At 37.3% G+C, this 19,294-nt stretch overlaps 1 long non-coding RNA gene across 1 annotated transcript; it reads left to right on the top strand.

The window, feature by feature from the left end:
- The first annotated feature begins 1,873 nt into the window (after window positions 1-1,873).
- LOC122068043 lies at window positions 1,874-2,267 on the top strand. Its single transcript, XR_006136952.1, has 2 exons — window positions 1,874-1,990; window positions 2,096-2,267. It is a non-coding gene; the product is annotated as an uncharacterized LOC122068043 (long non-coding RNA).
- The last annotated feature ends 17,027 nt before the right edge of the window (window positions 2,268-19,294 follow it).

Below are 19,294 nucleotides of genomic sequence, written 5' to 3'. Positions count from 1 at the left end.
TGTAAGATACCTATTTTACCCCCATATGAAAGAGTTAAAAAGAAAAAAACCAAAAACCCTAGTACCTTTCTCTTCGTTTAACACTACCGCGGCCGCCGCTGTGGTCTTTGTCGTCGTCGATTCGCCATTCGCTTTGTTTCTCTGTGTCTGTCCGTTCTCGCTTTCTGGGGCAAAAAAAGAAGATATATTACCTTTCTAGCTCTATTCTCTCTCTTCGTTGCTCTCGTTGTTCTTTATTTTACATGCTCTCACTGTTCTCTCTCTTACATACTCTCGCTCTCTCTCTCAGTTATCTTCATTTGGTGAGCTATTTCGAAGGTTGTGGCCGATTCCAATCTTGTGCACATGCTATTTCTATCAGGAACTCCTACAACTGATCTCTTTCTTACGCGCTCCTGCAGTTGATTTCTCTTTTACACCCCTTGTTACCATTCGTGAACCCTAAGGTATGCAGTGCAGTTTCTTTCCTTTTTTTTCTTTTTTTTTGTGCTACAGAGGAATTTGTCATCTATTTGTTCTCTCTCTTACATGCTCTCATTGTTCTATCTTTTGAAGGCTCTCATTCTCTCTCTCGGTTAAGCCTAGAATTTGTGGGCAATTTCGAAACATGGCAAAGCCCCCTGGTTCTTTCACCTTCCTGCGCAACTGATCTCTCTCGTCGAGGCTCTTGCAACTGATTTCCCTCCTGCAACTGATCTCTCTTTTACACCCCCTGTTACCATTCGCGAACCCTAAGGTATGAAGTACCCTTTTTTTTGGTATTTTTTTTATACATTCACATTGCTTTAAATTATTCCATATCAACCTTACAAGGCTATCCATAACTGTTTGAACTTTTGTAGATGTGAAGTTCTTAGAATTGCTACTGACAAGTTTTTTGCAGGTAAGGAATCTTTAGTTCAAAATGGTAGAGCACCTGGGGTAATGCCAAGTTTATGGTGGTTCGAACCCACCAAGACTCTAAACAAAATACTTAAAGGGTTTTAACTTATATATATCTTGTTCTTGTTCTTGACATTTTGTGATTCTTGGATTTTTGTGATTAGATCACTGAGTTTTTAGATCTGCTTTCATTTGCTACAGTTAACATTGGTAGTACATGTTAAGAGTAAATGCCCATTAATGGTTGTGCAAGGGATATTGAATTAGATGATGAACAGAAAAATAAAATTCTGAACATGTCTTCAATCTATAATGTTTGCCAATGTTCTTTTGGTCATGCTCCAGCTTGGTGTCATACCATGCAAATCAATTACCTTTGTCAACCTTAATGCCATGATCATAACAAAATTCAAGGAAAATTTTGTATGAATGGTCAAGAAAAATAAAGAGCAGAGTTCTGTATTTGGCCTCTGTTTTTGTCTGAGAATGACAGCTTGAGCTATCTCATTCTCTTTGAAGGGCTTCCTCTGCTTTTCATGCATTGGATTTTTTGATTAAAAGTTGAGAATTGAATTTTGGATGGTATTTTGTGGTCTTAAGCTATTAAATAAGCGGTTAGAATTGAAAGTTGTGGAGGTGGGTTTGAACTGAAGGGTGTAAATGCCCTATTTCTTACAAATGTTCAGAATTGAAGTTCTGAAGTCATGGGTGGACTTGGGAATTTGCAACTCAGAACAATGTGATTGGAAAATATGAAGAGATTTTCATACGCTCTAGTATCTATTATCTTGTTTCCATTCAATTTGTGATGCATCCATATATTACCTTTCATGTAGAAAGCATGTTTCAAACTATGTAAATATACATTTTTCATCCGTTAAACAAATGTTGCTTCGTCGCATTTTTTTTGTCATAATCTTAATATCTTACATGTCCTCTTCTTCATTTTGTACACTTTTAAAGCTGAACCGGTTGATGATGCCAATGATTTGGCTAATGCTTTGGGTAATGTGTTGTCTTTGGATGTGAGTGGTGATACTAATATTACAGTAGAACCTACACAAAGATCTTCTAATGCATCTACTGCAGCTAATGTTTAGTCTGTTAGGTGAAATTCCATGGGTAATATCATTCTTGTTCTTTGATTATGACATATTCGCTATCTTTTATCTTTATATTTACTAATTTTTATGCTTCATCTATTTTCTATTAGGTGGGATTGATGTTGAAGCACTCCAGATTGGACGAAATCAGGATAATTTTGAGTCATGTAACTAAATATTTAACTTTGGGGATGTTTGGATACGAATTTAAGATTTTTTGTGATATTTCTAAATATGTTAATTGTGGGATGCTTGGATAAGAATTTAGGACTTTTTATGATTCTAAATATTTTAATTATGAGATGCTTGGACAAGGATTTAGGACTTTTTATGATTCTAAATATTTTAATTGTGGGATGCTTGGACAGGATAAGGATTTATGATTTTTTATGATGTTTCTAAAAAATTTAATTATGAGGATGTTGGATCAATGCTTTAGATTTTTTGTGATGTTTTTAAATATGTGACTTGGAAGAGAGTAGATTCCTCTAAATATGTTAATTGTTGGATGCTTGGATAAGGATTTAGGACTTTTTATGATTCTAAATATTGTAATTATGAGATGCTTGGACAAGGATTTAGGACTTTTTATGATTCTAAATATTTTAATTGTGGGATGTTTGGACAGGATAAGGATTTAGGATTTTTTATGATGTTTCTAAATAATTTAATTATGAGGATGTTAGATCAATGATTTGGATTTTTTGTGATGTTTTTAAATATGTGACTTGGAAGAGAGTAGATTCCTCTCTATTTAAAGAAGTAATACAATTAAACTCAACAATTAAAGAAGACCCGTTTAAAAACCGGTTACGCCCGTTTAACATTAAACATGTCCGTGGCCCGGTTAAGGCCCAACTAAAACCCGATTAAGGCTCGATTTTAATAGTCCGATTATGGCCCAAGACCGACCGACCGAATATAAAGTGTACCATGCCCTCACTAACTAAGCCCGATTAGTTAAATGGGCGGACACGATGCAACCTTTAAAATTCTTCAAGCCCGATTAAGCCCGATCGAAACCGAACCGGCCCGACCGATTGACACCCCTACCAGTTAGTATGTCAACAACCAGCTTGGATACTAATTGAATATAAACTTTTCTATTTCCGTAGGTTGAGAAACTTACAAGACTAAGTTATTTACTGCAATAATTGCTATTTACTGATGTGGTAGGTAACCTTTTCCACCCAACTCATTTCCAAAGTCCTACTAAAATTATTGGTAAGACTTCAAGGAAAAGTGGTTTTGTGTTTGTTTCTTTCCTCCTTATATTTCCTCTATTTCTCATAGTATGCCACTTAATTTTCATTTCCTCTGTTTCTAAGAGAATCCTCCTCCATTAAAGATTACATATTTCAGTTTTTTTTTTCCCCCTTTCTTTGTCAACCCAATCCGTAATATGTGGGATCCACTTTCATAAGTTTCCCACTCCTTTTTATCTATCAAACAAAAGGGGTCTAAGTTTATTTTTAAGCCCCGCTTGTTTAGAGGGGAGTAATGGTGAGAATGTTGTTAGGATGAGACCCACATGTTAGTGGGTTCATGAACAGGGAAAGAAAAGATGAAGGAATGTTAATCTTTACTACCCCTATAGCGTTCGGTTAACATGGTTCCTTGTGGGATCATCCATAGAGTAAAGTGAGAAGAGAAAAATGGAGGACGAGAGAGATGGATGAATCGTCTCCCTGTGTTTACTCCAATGGATTATACCAAAAACCCACTTTCTTCTTTAGGGAGGCCAAGGTGCGAGTGCAATTCTTGATTCTCAAAACATCAGCAACTTACGTTCTCTCTCTCTCTCTCAAAATTCTGATTTCTGAACTCATACTGGCAGATCTGCTCGAAACATTGACAAAGCACTTGTAGAGAAAAAAGAGGGTTAGGTCTTCCCTGTGAACCACCCCCTGCAACTCCTCTTCACAGGTCTAAAATGGGACCTCTTCAGAGACAACAAAATATGGTGGAAGAAAGATTGAAGCCATGGAAGACAATCTATGAGGGATCCTGTGATGTTCTATCCCGCCTGCCCATCTTCCCTGTGAGTCGTCCTCTGTAACTCCTCTTCACCAGTTTGAAATTTTATTTTCATCTTCACAATATGAAACCCCCTTTTCACCTTTGCAACTTCTATTCACCAGCCCAAAATCCCTCCTCTCACCTTTGCGGTTTGAAACTTCACCTTCCTCCCAACGATCTCAACACAAAATACATGGGTTGCTTGCAAATTTTTTTTTTATGCAGCTTAGAAGGGATGTGATAGATGTATATGGAATTCTTGGATTTTTTTTTTCAATGCATCTAATTAGTAGGTATGCAATGGCTCGACAGGGTTGAATGCGATTGTGCAGCGGCTAGGTACACCGATCGTTGTGGCAAATCTTGAAGCGATGATCAAGGGAATGCGATGGGCAATGTTCTTATGCCATCTCCAATCGATTTTGCCCTAGATTTTTCACAAGATTCCCACCAAATCGGTAAGACTTTACGAGGCCAGGGTTGATAGAATTTGTGATCCACGTTAGCTGACAAACAAACATCCCATACAAACAAATACATTGATATTTCATGGGGTGGGAAGATTCATACAACTATCCCACCCCATCAAAATCCCCCCAAACAAAGGGGAGCTTGAGGAAAAAGATTGTTATGCTGCCAATGTGCAGTTTCCCTCTTAATATAAAAAATATGTACAATTTTCCACTCATATGTATTTTTTGTTATTTTCTTTCAGTTGTCTCATAAATGTGGGTTCCACATAGATGATACCTGTGCTAAAACACCTAGTGGTGGGGTGTAGAGACTCCTCCCCACACTAACAGCACTTGAATTTAAAAATATATTACTGCAAGCGTATGGTATATTGTAGCCAACGGGTTGATCACAAGGAGATTAGTCACTTTATCTTACCTACTCTAAGTATGGTGAGAGCGAACAAGGGATGGTTAATTTTTTTATAGTCCTAGAACATGCATCTAAACGAAAGAAAACAACCTACACATTCAACATCTAAATTAAATAGTTCTAACGTTGATTACTTTAACTCGAGAAGTAAAATAAATGATGAATATAACAACTAAAAAATAATCTACAAATAATAAAGCTAAACTAACAAATAAAGAACTGAAATAGAAAGCAAGTAAGTAAAGAAAACTCCTCAAAACATCGGCTGAATTTCCTGGAGAGGCACTAGCTCACAAGGGAAAAAAATAAAAAAATAAAAAGCATAAAAATCCTAATTCCACTACTTGTATTTAAATAAAAATCTTAATTCTACTAATAAACTTTGTCATACCTTGATTATGTGTAAGCCGAATTAAAACTTCATTGATTTGGAGTGATGGTATTGGAACAGAATTATTGATGAAGAACTTGCTTTCTTGAACTTGAAAACTCTTGATTTTCGTCACTTGAACCAATTCTTTCCTAGAACTAGAAAGTTTGAAAGCTAGAACTGATTGCACTAATTAAATTAACTAAAATATAAACTAAATTAACAAAGTAAACTAATAATCAAACAAACTAATAATTAAAAATTGAATTGCATTTTCATTAATCACTTGAATAAAAGCTTGAAGAAACATAAGGAGAGAGAGAGAGAGAAGAGAGCTATGCATAAATTAGGCAAAAAAAAAAACTAGAAAATAAACTAAGGGGAATTATTATCCTAAGAGGGGGAAAAGGGTTATTATAGGGCTTTGGTCTTGCTTTCTTCCTTTTACAAGTCTTCTTTAAGAAAAGAAAGAAAATAAAATAAAATTCAATCTTGGTAAAAATCCCCATTCTCTGAGATACTGTGTGAGGAAAGAGATAAATTGTTTCCAAAATTAACAGATTTTATTCTTTCCCTACAATATTAACCAATATCTTACAATCTTAACTAAATTAGAAAGGAATCTCCGCATAGCATCTTCAAGATCATGTGAGGTGGTAAAGAGAGAGAATAATCTTCAGGATTTTGGAGGAGAGAGGATGTGGTACCATTGAGTTAGTTCCTTTGGACAAGTTAGTTCAAGCTTGGACCAATTCTTGGTTCACTTTAAGCACTTTATTTTGTAGACTTGAAAACTGTAAAAAAAAAAAAAAAAAAAAAAAAAAAAAAAAAAAAAAAAAAAAAAAAAGAAGTAGTAGTATTATCCAAAGTGGGAAAAAATGTACATGTATATCCCTAAGATTTTACACATTATTATGCTCATCAAATTCCCCCATACTTGACTTTTACTAGTCCTTGAGCAAAATTAAAAAAAACGAAAGAAAAAATCCTAACTCACTTTCTTAGGAACCACGGTTGCATTTAGCACGTGCAATAAGCCTTTAAACCCCTAAGTTACTCTAGTGGACGACTTGTGTCTTGTGGGTGTTTGTAGTGAATATACACCCAAAATTCAAATTAACTTGAAAAAATTATAATTTAAAGTTTCCAATAACTACAAAACACACACCCTCTTTCAATTAGAGCACATCAACCGAGGAACCACCACACTTGAACTTTAATACTCCATCTAGATTTAGGAACAAACATACATCTCAAATAGGGACGATCCTTATATCTTCTAAAGCACAGCCTATCTTGAGGCATACCACATTGTAAGGTAGGGATTATGAACTAGGGTTTTGGAGCATTGACCAATCATAAACAACAAGGCATAATGGTATCTTTTCTCTCTTTTTTTTTCATTCTTTAGTAAAGAATTCATTCTACTCCACTACATTTTGCTTGAATAACATGGTGGAGCAAACACCAGAAACCCAAGTTACTAAGTAGCTTCACTTTATGCATATGCCAACAAAGACAATGATGCTAAGTTCTTTTCAGAAGTGTTCTTTCCTAAGAGGTTAGTTCAAAACACCCCATTTCATGAGTGTAATGTTCTGTCTAGCTTCTAGAAATTCTATACTTATTTTTTACTTTTTTGACCAATTTTCATTTTCTTTGCATATCCATATCATATATTTTTATACCATGCCAAGAATATGGTCTCAACTCCTAACCTAAGAACAAAGACACCAACTAACAAATGGCCCTACACCTTAAGACAAGTATCTCTAAATCATTTAAGGGAGGTCCCACTTTAAGACATATACTCGTTACCATCATCTCAATAGGGATTATAATACCAAAATGGGTCCTAGATCTCAATTTTTTTTTTTATAGGGTGTGTATAAAGCATATGAAAACTCTAAAACATAACTTCAAGTTCAAAACGGTCAAACCCTTTCCTATACTTAAATTGTGTAATGTCCTTAATGCAAAAAAATAAAGAAATGATAAGACAAAAGAACAAGAAGGACAAAGGAGAGGAAATTACCAAATGGGATCAAATATCATCATAAAGAGGCTTATGGTGAACCATAATATTTGCATCATGCATTAAATGTAGCTCAAGGAATGGCTTCAGATGGTGCCCATTGACTTTAAAAATTTTTTGGGTGAATGGATTCATGACATCTACGGCATCATGGAGGAATACAGTTTGTACAAGGTAAGTACCTTCCCACCGAGAACGAAGTTTTCTTGGAAAGATATGCAATCTAGAATTGTATAACAAAACTTTATCACTAGGCATAAAAGATTTCCTAACAAGGTGCCTATCATAAAAAAGTTTTAGTCGTTTCCTTGAAAAGTTTTACACTATCATAGGCATCATTTCAGATAGTTAGAGACCTCTGTGAGTTCCTGTGGTAGACAAATCAAAATTGAATTTCTTAATCACCAAAAAGGCACGATGTTCTAACTCAATAGGAAGGTGGTCGGCTTTTCTGTATACCAAACGGTATAGGGATTGACTAAGTATGATCTTGTAAGCAGTCCTATATGCCCACAAATCATCCAACAAATGGTTAGACCAATCCTTTTGATTTGGGTTAACTGTCTTCTCTAGAATCTGCTTGATCTATCTGTTGGACACTTCTACCTGTCCACTGGTTTGGGGGTGGTATGGGGTAGCCAACTTGTGGGTAATCTCACACTTCTTCACTAAGGCCTCAAAATGCTTATTACAAAAGTATTTACCCCTATCACTAATGATAGCTCTAGGGGTATCAAATCGGAAAAAAATATTTTTCCTTAAGAATTGAATGACCACCTTATGGTCATACAAGCACGAGCCTTAATCCAATTGAACACTATTGGGAAACATGTCCACACTCCTTGCCATGTTTTGGTGTTAACAAACAAATATACATCTTTAACTTGGTTGATAAAGTGTGATTAGCATGAAGAAACCCTTAGAAGGTCGAATCAAGACATGAAGCTTAAAGACATGAAACATCAAACAAGAAGGAAAGAAGATGAAGGGCCAAAGAATGGAAGGTTCAAGTGAAGAAGAAGACCACTAGGATAGACTAATTATTTTTAACGTAATTTATAATTTCCACATACTTATATGAACTCACCTCATGCATGTGCATTGCATCATATTAGAATGACCATAGAACATGCCTTGACCAGGTATGGAAAGTCTCTAAGTGGTGTGGAACACACAATAACCTGACTCAAGGGTATTTTAGGGAATCTTAAAATTAGTATCAGGAGATGAATCCTTCATAGAAGTTGTAGTAAATTGAATTGTGATTCCAACGCAATTGATCTCAGATCATTCTGAAGTTGGACCGAAATGTTATGGTCAAAACACTGATGACTGGTCAGTATGACAGCATTCTGTCAAAACATGTCATGTTGGCGGTCGACCGGCTAGAAGCCCTGGTCGACCGGAACCATCTGAGACCATAGGTGGTCGACCGACTGGAAGCCCCAGTCGACTGGACTTATCCGAGACTATAGACGATCGATCGGCTGAAAGTCCCGGTTGATAGGTGACTGTATGGAAGTGCCCCAACGGCTATATTTTGCCTACAACGGCTCTTGGCGGTCGATCGGCTACCGATAGCGGTCGACCAGTAGACCCAGAATATATCCGTTAGAGCCTGATTCCCTGCCTAAAATGCTTCACTAAGTTCACTTATAAATACCCAAATCACTCTTAATTAAATATTCATTAAGAAAGAACTTTAAGAGCATTGTTGCAAGCATTAAAGAAGTTTATTTCCACTTGAGTTATTCTATTACACAAATCCCAACACAAGAGGCTCAAGTCACAATCAAAGTCCTCTACTCTCTCCTGTGCAAGTCAAAGCCGTAAGAGAGGACTTTACAAAAGGTGCATCACTCATCATTTATTATTTATTCTCATCATTGGCACCACACTTGAGGTATTCCTCTTATTCCACTATTTCTTATTAATTTCTGTTTTTACAATTCTAGACTGTACTTAGGATTGTAAGCATTCTCTTATCCTAAAAAGAGAAAGGTCTCTCTCTACCTCTAAAAAAGATTGTAAAGGCGTCTCTCTGCCTGGAAAGGAGATTTGTAAGGATACTCTTATCCATAAAAGGATTGTAAAGGTTTTCTTCCCTACCTACTGTACTGAAAGGGAGAACTAGTGGAATACCTTACAAGAGGATTCTTGTAGGAAGTGGACTAGACTCGAATTGAGTCGAACCACTATAAAACTTATGTTGTGGTTGTTCTTATTTTATTTTCTCCGTATTATTTTAACTTGTTGTCACACGAGTGACCTATTTACCGAAAAGAGTCTAATTCCACTAGTATAATCTATTCACCCCCCTCTAGGTTATTTGAATTGGTATCAGAGCGGGTGCTCAATTTATTTAAGACTATATCGTCTTAATAGTGAGTCAAAGACCATGACCACATTCCAAGGACAACTAGAAGGCATGAACGCTTCGAGACCCCCGTACTTTAATGGAGAGAACTTTTCTTTCTGGAAGTGCAGATTCAAGAATTTTGTGTGTGGTCACAACATTCTTGTATGGAGAGCTATAGAGAATGGACCATACACCATCACCAAGATAGTTGATGGAAAGACAGTACTGAAGGATGAAGGAGAATGGACGGCAGAAGATATCACCCTCATCTAGTACAACTTCCATGCTATTACGTTCCTTCAATGTGCCCTCAATGAACAAGAGTTCAACCGAGTCATTGCATGTGACATGGCTAAAGAAATTTGGGATATGCTTCTTGTCACACATGAAGGTACAGCAAAGGTAAAAGAAAGAAAGGTAGACCAACTCGTTTCTGATTACGAATCCTTTTCTATGAAAGAAAATGAGTCGATAACTTCTATGTTTACTAGATTTACTGATATTGTGAATAATCTTAAAGGTTTAGGCAAGACTTATACTAACGCTGAAAAAGTCAGAAAAATCTTAAGAGCATTACCTGTAGCTTGGAGACCCAAGAAAATAGGAATAGAAGAAGCTAAAGATTTGACGAAAATCTCCTTGGACTATTTGCTTGGATCTCTACAAACGCATGAAGTAGAGCTGAACGCCGACAAACCAAATTCTGAGAAAAGGAGAACCATAGCTCTAAAATCAACTCAACCTATCGAAGAAGTAAGTGATGATGAAGAAGATGAAGAATTCGACATGGAAAAGGAAATTTCACTCATCACGAGGAAATTCAACAAATTCCTCAAAAAGAAAGGAAGATTCCAACACAAGAACAAATCCTACGGCGACAAATCCTATGGGGAAAAAGGTAAAACAAAAATTAAACCCAAGGAAATTCCTACTAAAGACATAGTTTGTTTTGAGTGCAGAAAGCCTGGACATTTCATAACTGGATGCCCAAATAAATCAAAAAGAAAGACCTATGAAGCCACATGGGACTCAAGTGATGAAGAAGAGAAAAATGAATTTGGAGAAGAAGTCACCAACCTCACCTTGATGGCCATCGGAGATGAAGAACAAGAGGTATGTGAAATTCAACCTGAACTTTTAGTAAGGGACTCTAATGAGGAACTTCAAGAAGCCTTCGAGGCCTTATATGAAGAAAGTATAAAATTCGAGTCTGATAAAAATAAACTTGAAAAAGAAGTTGAAACACTAAATAAGAGAGTGGAGGCACTAACCTCAAAGGTAAGTGAACTGGAGGAAGAAAACTTCAAGTTGAACTCTACCCTCTGCTCCTTTACCCAGGGGCAAAAGAACCTTGACAACCTTCTAGTTTCTCAAATGAAGAGTCCAAATGAAAGAGAAGGATTGGGTTATAATGGACAAAATCCATCTAGAAATGGGAATCCAAGAAGGGGTGACCAAAGAAACCAACCATCCACCTCTTACATTAAATGTAGTTTTTGTAAAAAGACAGGACACTTCATAAACCAGTGTCACTCCAAGAAAAAGAATAAACCCAACTCTCAAACTGAGAGATCAAGAGTTAACCATGCCTACTACTACACACCCCTAAGAAGGCAATATAGGCCTCAAGAAAACTCTAGACCTATGCCTAGGTATAGAAAATCCCAACCTCATAAAGAATACTCTATTGAGAGGCCCCAAAGGCAATTCCAAGGATACAAGAACTATCCTAGGGAGACTTATAGACCACAAGGGAAATACCAAAACCAAGGACTCTATAGATACTATACTCCTCAAAGATCAAATGGATCTTATGAAAAGCAGAGGACTCAAAGAAACCTAAGGCCATTCCAAAGGCAGAACCAAAGTCCTAAAAAGTACAAAACCATTTGGGTTCCAGTCGGGAAGTTTGACACTAACAATAATGGACCCATGAGATTATGGGGACCAATGTACGATTAAATTTCTGTTATAGGTTTGCTTGAAGAATAAGGTGGAAGCTGAATGGGTCATCGACAGTGGATGCTCCAAACACATGACATCCAACAAGAACTTATTCTCAAGCTTACGAGACTACGATAGAGGATGGGTCTCCTTTGGAGATGACAGCAAAGGAAAGATTGTTGGTATTGGAAAAATAAAACTTGGAGGTATTTCAATCTCAAACGTTTACTTTGTGAAAAATTTGAACTATAATCTCCTAAGTGTAAGTCAATTATGTAGCATTGGATACAAAGTAGAATTCAATGTCTCCCATTGTTGCATCAATGATGCAAATGATAATCTAATACTAAAAGGGTCTAGGAAAAACAATATTTATGTTTGTATACTTGATGAAGTAAGTTCCTTAAATGCATGCTTGGTTTCTAACCATAGTGAGTCTTCATTATAGCATAGAAGACTTGGACATATAAATGTCAAGTTGATTCAAACCATAGCATCCAAAGATCTCGTGAGGAACCTCCCTAAAATCAAGTATGAAATAGATAGTTTTTGTGATGCCTGTCAAAAAGGTAAACAAACCAAAGTCTCCCACAAGTCGAAGAATATTGTCTCTTCCTCTAGACCATTGGAACTACTTCACCTAGACTTATTTGGACCTATCAACATATCTAGTATGAGTGGTAAAAATTACACCTTTGTAATTGTTGATGACTACTCTAGATACACTTGGACTGTTTTTTTGAAAAATAAAAATGATGCCTTCGATGAATTTGCAACTCTATATAACAGATTGCAAAATCATAAAGGGTATACTATAACCTCTGTGAGGGGTGACCATGGAGGAGAATTTGACAATATAAGTCAATTTGACTTATACTGCAACAAGTATGGTATTGACCATAACTTCTCCACTCCTAAAACGCCTCAATCTAATGGGGTAGTTGAAAGGAAAAACAGGTCATTACAAGAGACTGCAAGGACTATGCTTAATGAGTATTCTTTGCCTAAGTACTTTTGGGCTGAAGCTGTAAATACAGCATGTTATGTACTAAATAGAATAATCCTTAGACCTTTACTTTCTAAAACACCTTATGAACTATACTTTGGTAAAATACCAAAAGTAAACTACTTTAAAGTCTTTGGATGTAAATGCTTCATCTTAAACACCAAAAATTATTTTGAAAATTTTGATGTAAAATCTGATGAAGGAATATTCTTAGGATACTCACTCAACAGTAGGGCATATAGAGTTTTTAATAAAAAATCATTAATGGTTGAAGAATCTATAAATGTCAGATTTGATGAATCTTTACCTAATGACTTAAACAAATCTCTTGTTGATGATGACGATATTATAATTGATGAACTTAAGAATAAAACTAATGATATTTCTCTTGATGATACAAATGATGTTACCATAGAAAAATTAGAAACACTACCTAAGGAAGTCATTCCGCATAGGAATCATCCCTTAGAAAACATCATAGGAGATCTAGATGAAAAAATCCAGACTAGATCTAAAACCCGAGAGGTATGCAATCACACTGCATTTATCTCAAGGATCGAACCCAAGAACATAGAAGAAGCACTAAAAGACAGTGATTGGATTATAGCTATGTAAGAGGAACTTCACCAGTTTGAAAGAAGCAAGGTATGGGAACATAGTGAGAAGCAAAGCAAGACTAGTTACTAAGTGGGTCTTTCGTAATAAACTGGATGAAGATGGGAACATAGTGAGAAACAAAGCAAGACTAGTTGCCAAAAGGGTATAACTAGCAAGAGGGAATAGACTATGATGAAACCTATGCACCAGTAGCAAGGTTGGAGTCCATTAGAATGTTACTAGCTTTTGCATGCCATAAGAACTTTACACTATATCAAATGGATGTCAAAAGTGCCTTCTTGAATGGATCCATTCAAGAAGAGGTATATGTAGCTCAACCTCCCGGCTTTGAAGACCTTAAGTTTCCAAACCATGTCTATAAATTTAAGAAAGCTCTGTATGGCCTTAAACAAGCCCCTAGAGCTTGGTATGAGAGATTAAGTACTTTCTTGATAGAGAGTGGCTTCTCAAGGGGGAGGATTAACATAACCCTATTCGTGAAGAACCTGAAGAATGACATACTCATTATTCAAATCTATGTAGATGATATCATTTTTTTCTCAACCAACGAGAGAATGTGTACTGATTTCAGTAACAAAATGAGTAGTGAGTTTGAAATGAGCATGATGGGAGAGTTAAACTTCTTCCTTGGACTTCAAATAAAACAAACTGATAATGGAATTTTCATAAATCAAAGCAAGTACACCAAGGAGCTGCTAAAGAAATTTGACATTAACAGTCAAAAATCTTCAGACACTCCAATGAGCTCATCCTTGAAACTAACCAAGGATGAGGATGGAACTTCTGAGGATGTAACTAGATATAGAGGCATGATTGGAAGCCTTCTATATCTAACAGCAAGTAGACCTGACATCATGTACAGTGTATGTGCATGTGCACGGTTTCAAGCTAATCCCAAGAGATCTCACCTCATTGTTGTAAAAAGAATTTTTAAATATCTGAAAAGCACTTATGATGTTAGGTTATGGTACCCCAAAAACCAACCCCTTGACTTGGTCAGCTTTTCAGATGCTGACTTCACAGGTTGCTATATTGACAGAAAAAGTACCAGTGGTACTAGTCACTTTCTCGGCTCTTGCCTTGTCTCTTGGTTTAGCAAGAAACAAAACTTCGTTGCTTTATCTACCACAGAAGCTGAATATGTTGCAGCTAGTAGATGTTGTGCTCAAATCCTTTGGATGAAGCAAACTCTCCAGGACTTTGGAGTGCGTTTCGAATCTTGCCCAATCATGTGCGATAACACCAGTGCCATAAATTTGAGTAAAAATCCCATTTTACACTCAAGGGCAAAGCACATTGATATTCGACACCACTTTCTACGAGACACCATTCAAAATGGCAATGTCTCTCTAGAATTCATTGAGATTGATAAACAACTCGTAGATATATTTACTAAACCTCTTGGTGAAGAGCGTTTTAGTTTCCTAAGGAAGGAGCTTGGAATTTGCAACCCGTTTGGCTGAATGAATAAACATTTCTTCTTGAAAATTCTTTTCTAAAAGCCCAGACTTGAAAAATCCTTTCCACAACCATAATTTTTTTTAGGTTCTAAAACTTCTTGGACTTAACCAATCGACTGCCCCAATATACCGGTCGACCGACACTAATCAAATAAGTTGTCGATCAACTGCTAATGACTTTCGGTCGATCGCCTCTAACCGAAAGGGTTTACCGGTCGATCGCCACCATATAACCGATCGATCGACGCCGTCGAAAATTCGATTCTGGACTCTTTAAAATCGACTTTTTTACCCATTTTTTTAAACTTTAAAATTCTATTTGGCCTAAAACCCTATTTTGACTATTCATCTCCCAAAACCTTAGCTTAGAACTTCCTTCTACCCTAGATCTCTTGAGATTCATTCCTATTCATCTCCCAAAACCCTTGCATCTATTTCTCTCTTACACCTCTAATCATCATGGACTCTCACCGCCCACATAGAGGCAAGAAAACCGTGGCTCAGAAGGGAAAGAGGAAAGCCTCTGACAAAGATACATGGTTCTCCTCCTCCATTGCTCAAGAATCATGGGATCTCTACATTTCTCGCAACATAGAGTAAGGTAGGACCATCAATACCAACTCTTTGTCCAGGTATGACATCAAAGAACTTTTTGATGCTTTGGGATGGGGCAACATTTTCAAACTTGACTCCCATTGTTATCTCCATCTAGTCAAAATGTTCTTTTGTAACCTTACCTTCTCTGGTGAAGGTGACAACCTTTTGGTCCATTCCTATGTTAAGGGAGTTCCAATAGACATCGACATCCTGATTTTAGGAGAAATCCTAGACATTTCTGTGATAGGGGACCTCAAATACTACCAACCCAAGACCTACATAAAACAATTCATGGATGTTGAATGTGTGTATTCTAGCATTATGAAGGAATATGCTAATACACACAAAATTAAGGCTAAGGAACTCACTGATATAGGGAGGATTGTCAATCTTATCATCTCTTACAACATTCTCCCAAAGAGTGGTCATAGAGATGAAGTCTCCCCATTTTATGCCTATCTTACCTACTGTGTCTGTAAAACTGTACCCAACAACCTTCCTTACATTCTACTCAGAACCATGATTACCCATGGTGATAGACTTCAAAAGGGAAATCTACCCTATGGAAAGATGATTTGCCAAATCATGGACCACTTTCAAGTAGATTTTTCTGGTGAGTCATTTGACCCATTTCCTCAAGAGATCAATCTTTCCACCATTCGCAAAATGCATCTTCTTCCCCAGCAGCCCACACACTCTAAAAAGACTACTGCTGGACCGAGCCAGCCACAGCAACCAGGCAGTGATGAGACATCAGCCTATGCAACTGTTGTTGATCTTCAGAAAGTTGGAAACATCATCCTTGCCCAGTTGGCAAAAATGGAAAGAAAGCAGAATGAGATTCTCAAGCTCCTCCACAACGACGAGGACATTAAGGATGACGAAGAAGACGATGACGAGGTGGATATGGAGGATGAGGATGCAGCAGATTAGGAATTATGTTTCTTCTTGAAACTTCATGTTTGTTTCTGTCGTTTATTATTATATACTTTTGACATATATGGAAAGTTGAACTTATGATAATTTTCTATGTGGCACATACTCAGGGGGAGTATTTTTTTTGTGTCGTTTTGATTACCTTTTTGCTGTTGACAAAAGGGGGAGAAGATTTTCTTCTAACAATGACAATGATAGTATTATCTTTAATTGTTTATGGAAATGAATTTATCTATCCTTGTTTACTTTCTGGATCTGAATTTCATTATCCTATTGATCTTTACACAGAGATAGTCAAATTATTTCTTGTATTTGGTTTCATTGTCTATGTTTGTTTGTCATCACCAAAAAGGGGGAGATTGTTGGGAAACATGTCCACACTCCTTGCCATGTTTTGGTATTAACAAACAAACATACATCTTTAACTTGGTTGATAAAGTGTGATTAGCTTGAAGAAACCCTTAGAAAGTCGAATCAAGACATGAAACAGCAAACAAGAAGGAAAGAAGATGAAGGGCCAAAGAATGGAAGGTTCAAGTGAAGAAGAAGACCACTAGGATAAACTAATTATTTTTAACGTAATTTATAATTTTCACATACTTATATGCACTCACCTTATGCATGTGCATTGCATCATATCAGAATGACCATAGAGCATGCCTTGACCAGGTATGGAAAGTCTCTAAGTGGTGTGGAACACACAGTAACCTGACTCAAGGGTATTTTAGGGAATCTTAAAATTAGTATCAGGAGATGAATCCTCATAGAAGTTGTAGAAAATTGAGTTGTGATTCCAACGCAACTAATCTCAGATCATTCTGAAGTTGGATCGAAAAGTTATGGTCAAAACACTGATGACTAGTCAATATGACAGCATTCTATCAAAACAGAGCATGTCATGCTGGCGGTCGACCGGCTGGAAGCCCCGGTCGACCGGAACTACCCGAGACCACTGTTAGTTAATACGCGTTCTAAACGCGTTTAAAACGCGTTCGCGTTTTTTTGCCGTTTAAAATGCGTATTGCCGTATGCTTCCCAACAATGCGGGAAAAAACGGGTACGGCTGTCTAAACCGTTTTAAACACGTTTTAAACACGTTTTAAACGCACGTTTAAAACGCGTATGCGTTTTATAAGGGCAAACTGGGAATTTTATCATACTATTAAAAAAAAAAAAAACCAAAACCGAAGAATCCGTGAATCCTGAACCAAATCCCCAAATCTCTTCCCTTCGTTTTCTTCCCCAAATCCCTTCCCTTCGTTTTCTTCCCCAAATCCCTTCCAAGTTCCATACTTCCATCTCTGCTTCTTTCTCACGGAGCTTTTGAAGGATCATTTGTTTACTTTCTTCGGCAAACGAGAGAGCGTGTCCGGTACTCCGGTCATCCGGTGAATCAGTGAATCCTGATTCCTGAACCTTCTCTAGGATCGCTTCACCGGGAGTTCTGAAATTGTGCTCCGGTGAGTCCGAACCTTCTCTAGGATCGCTTCTCTCCCTTCTTTCGTGAGTCGATTTTCCAACCTAGGGAAAACCGAGCTAAAAGAGCCATTACCTGAAGGCGGCTGCCGCGGCTCACGATTCACGAATGTTGGCCGCAGCGGATTGACGAGTGAGCAACAGCGAGCAACAGCTGCTGAGATCGGCGTGAAGGTTTTGGCCGTCAGTCGGAAGCGGATCCATCGTTCAGCGAATCCACAGTTCCACACTCCACAGTCGGCGTGAAGGTTTTGGCCGTCGTCAGAAGCGGCATCAAAACCAGTGAGCAACAGCTGCTGAGAGCCTGAGACGAGTTGCCGTCCTCAGGAGCCGTGGTTTGAGAGGGTTGCTGTTGAGGTACGCTCTTCGAGCCCTTGTTGTGACTTGTGAGCCTTTCTCTCTGTCTCTACTCTTCTTCTTCCTCTTGTTCTGTAATATAGCATCGAAAGGGTCTGGGCGCAAGGGTCACTTTCGCCATGGCTTCTTTTTCCAAGTTACTTTCAGTCTGAAATTTCAATCAACCATGGAGTAACTCCCAACTCCGGGGGCCCGTAAGAATTTCAAATTTGGAAAATGTTGGCAATACCAGGCCAGATGCCATTGAAGCCAATTTAAAGAATAAGCCACACCTTCGTGAGTTACAGTTGTGCTGGAGTGATTACGAAAGCAAAGATAGATTTCCTAATTCACGAAATGAAAAAGTTGAGGAGAATGTACTTGACCAACTGCAACCCCACACCAATATTGAAATGCTAAGAACTGTCAGTTGTGGTGGTACAAGATTTCCAAGTTGGGTAGGCCACCGTTCCTTCTCTAATTTAGAGGCTGTTATACTCAGTCATTGTCATAATTGCATGGTCTTGCCTTATCTAGGGCAATTGTCCTCTCTCAAATACCTCATGATCGACTGTTGCAGTGAGTAAGATATAATTCTGTTTTCTGATTGATTGGGTATTATAATTCTGTTTTTCTGATTACTAATCCGATTTGGCATTTTACATCCCTTTTTTTTTTCATTTACTAATCTATGATTAAATTTTTTTGAAAGGAATTTACTCATCGTTCATTCGTTATACGTTAATTATTCTATTTGTTGAGATTGGAAAGGATGTTTTATTATATTATGTAGGTATTTCAAAGTTGAGCTACCTGAGCTTAAGCAAAATGGTGAGACCTAAGGATAAATTTTGGGAACATGTAGAGCAACGTGGTTTGGGCCGTTTCACATGTAACTATTGTGGACTTAATTATTCCGGGAGTGTTTCACGAGTGAAGGCTCATTTAGCTTGTCAACCTGGACATGATGTTCAAATTTGCACCCAAGTTCCTGAGCACATTCAAGCTGATGCCCTGGCAGAATTTAATTTGAGTAGATCTGCTAAGAAAAGAATGAGTGATTCTCTTGAAAGTGGAATGGGTTCCACAAGTAGCACACCGTCTATGCCTCATGTTAGGGTTGCACATCAACCCACAATGCTAGAGATGGCTGCTAAGCAAGACAAGAAATCATTGGACATGTTGGTAACTGATTTTTTTGTCAATAATAACATTTCCTTCAATGTTATTCAGACAAATTCTTTTATTGAGATGCTAAGGGGTGCATG

The sequence above is a fragment of the Macadamia integrifolia genome, unplaced genomic scaffold (genome assembly GCF_013358625.1).
Source record: "Macadamia integrifolia cultivar HAES 741 unplaced genomic scaffold, SCU_Mint_v3 scaffold3366, whole genome shotgun sequence".
Classification (NCBI taxonomy): domain Eukaryota; kingdom Viridiplantae; phylum Streptophyta; class Magnoliopsida; order Proteales; family Proteaceae; genus Macadamia; species Macadamia integrifolia.
Note: the sequence above shows the minus strand (reverse complement) of the source record. Positions and strands in the feature narration are given on the sequence as shown.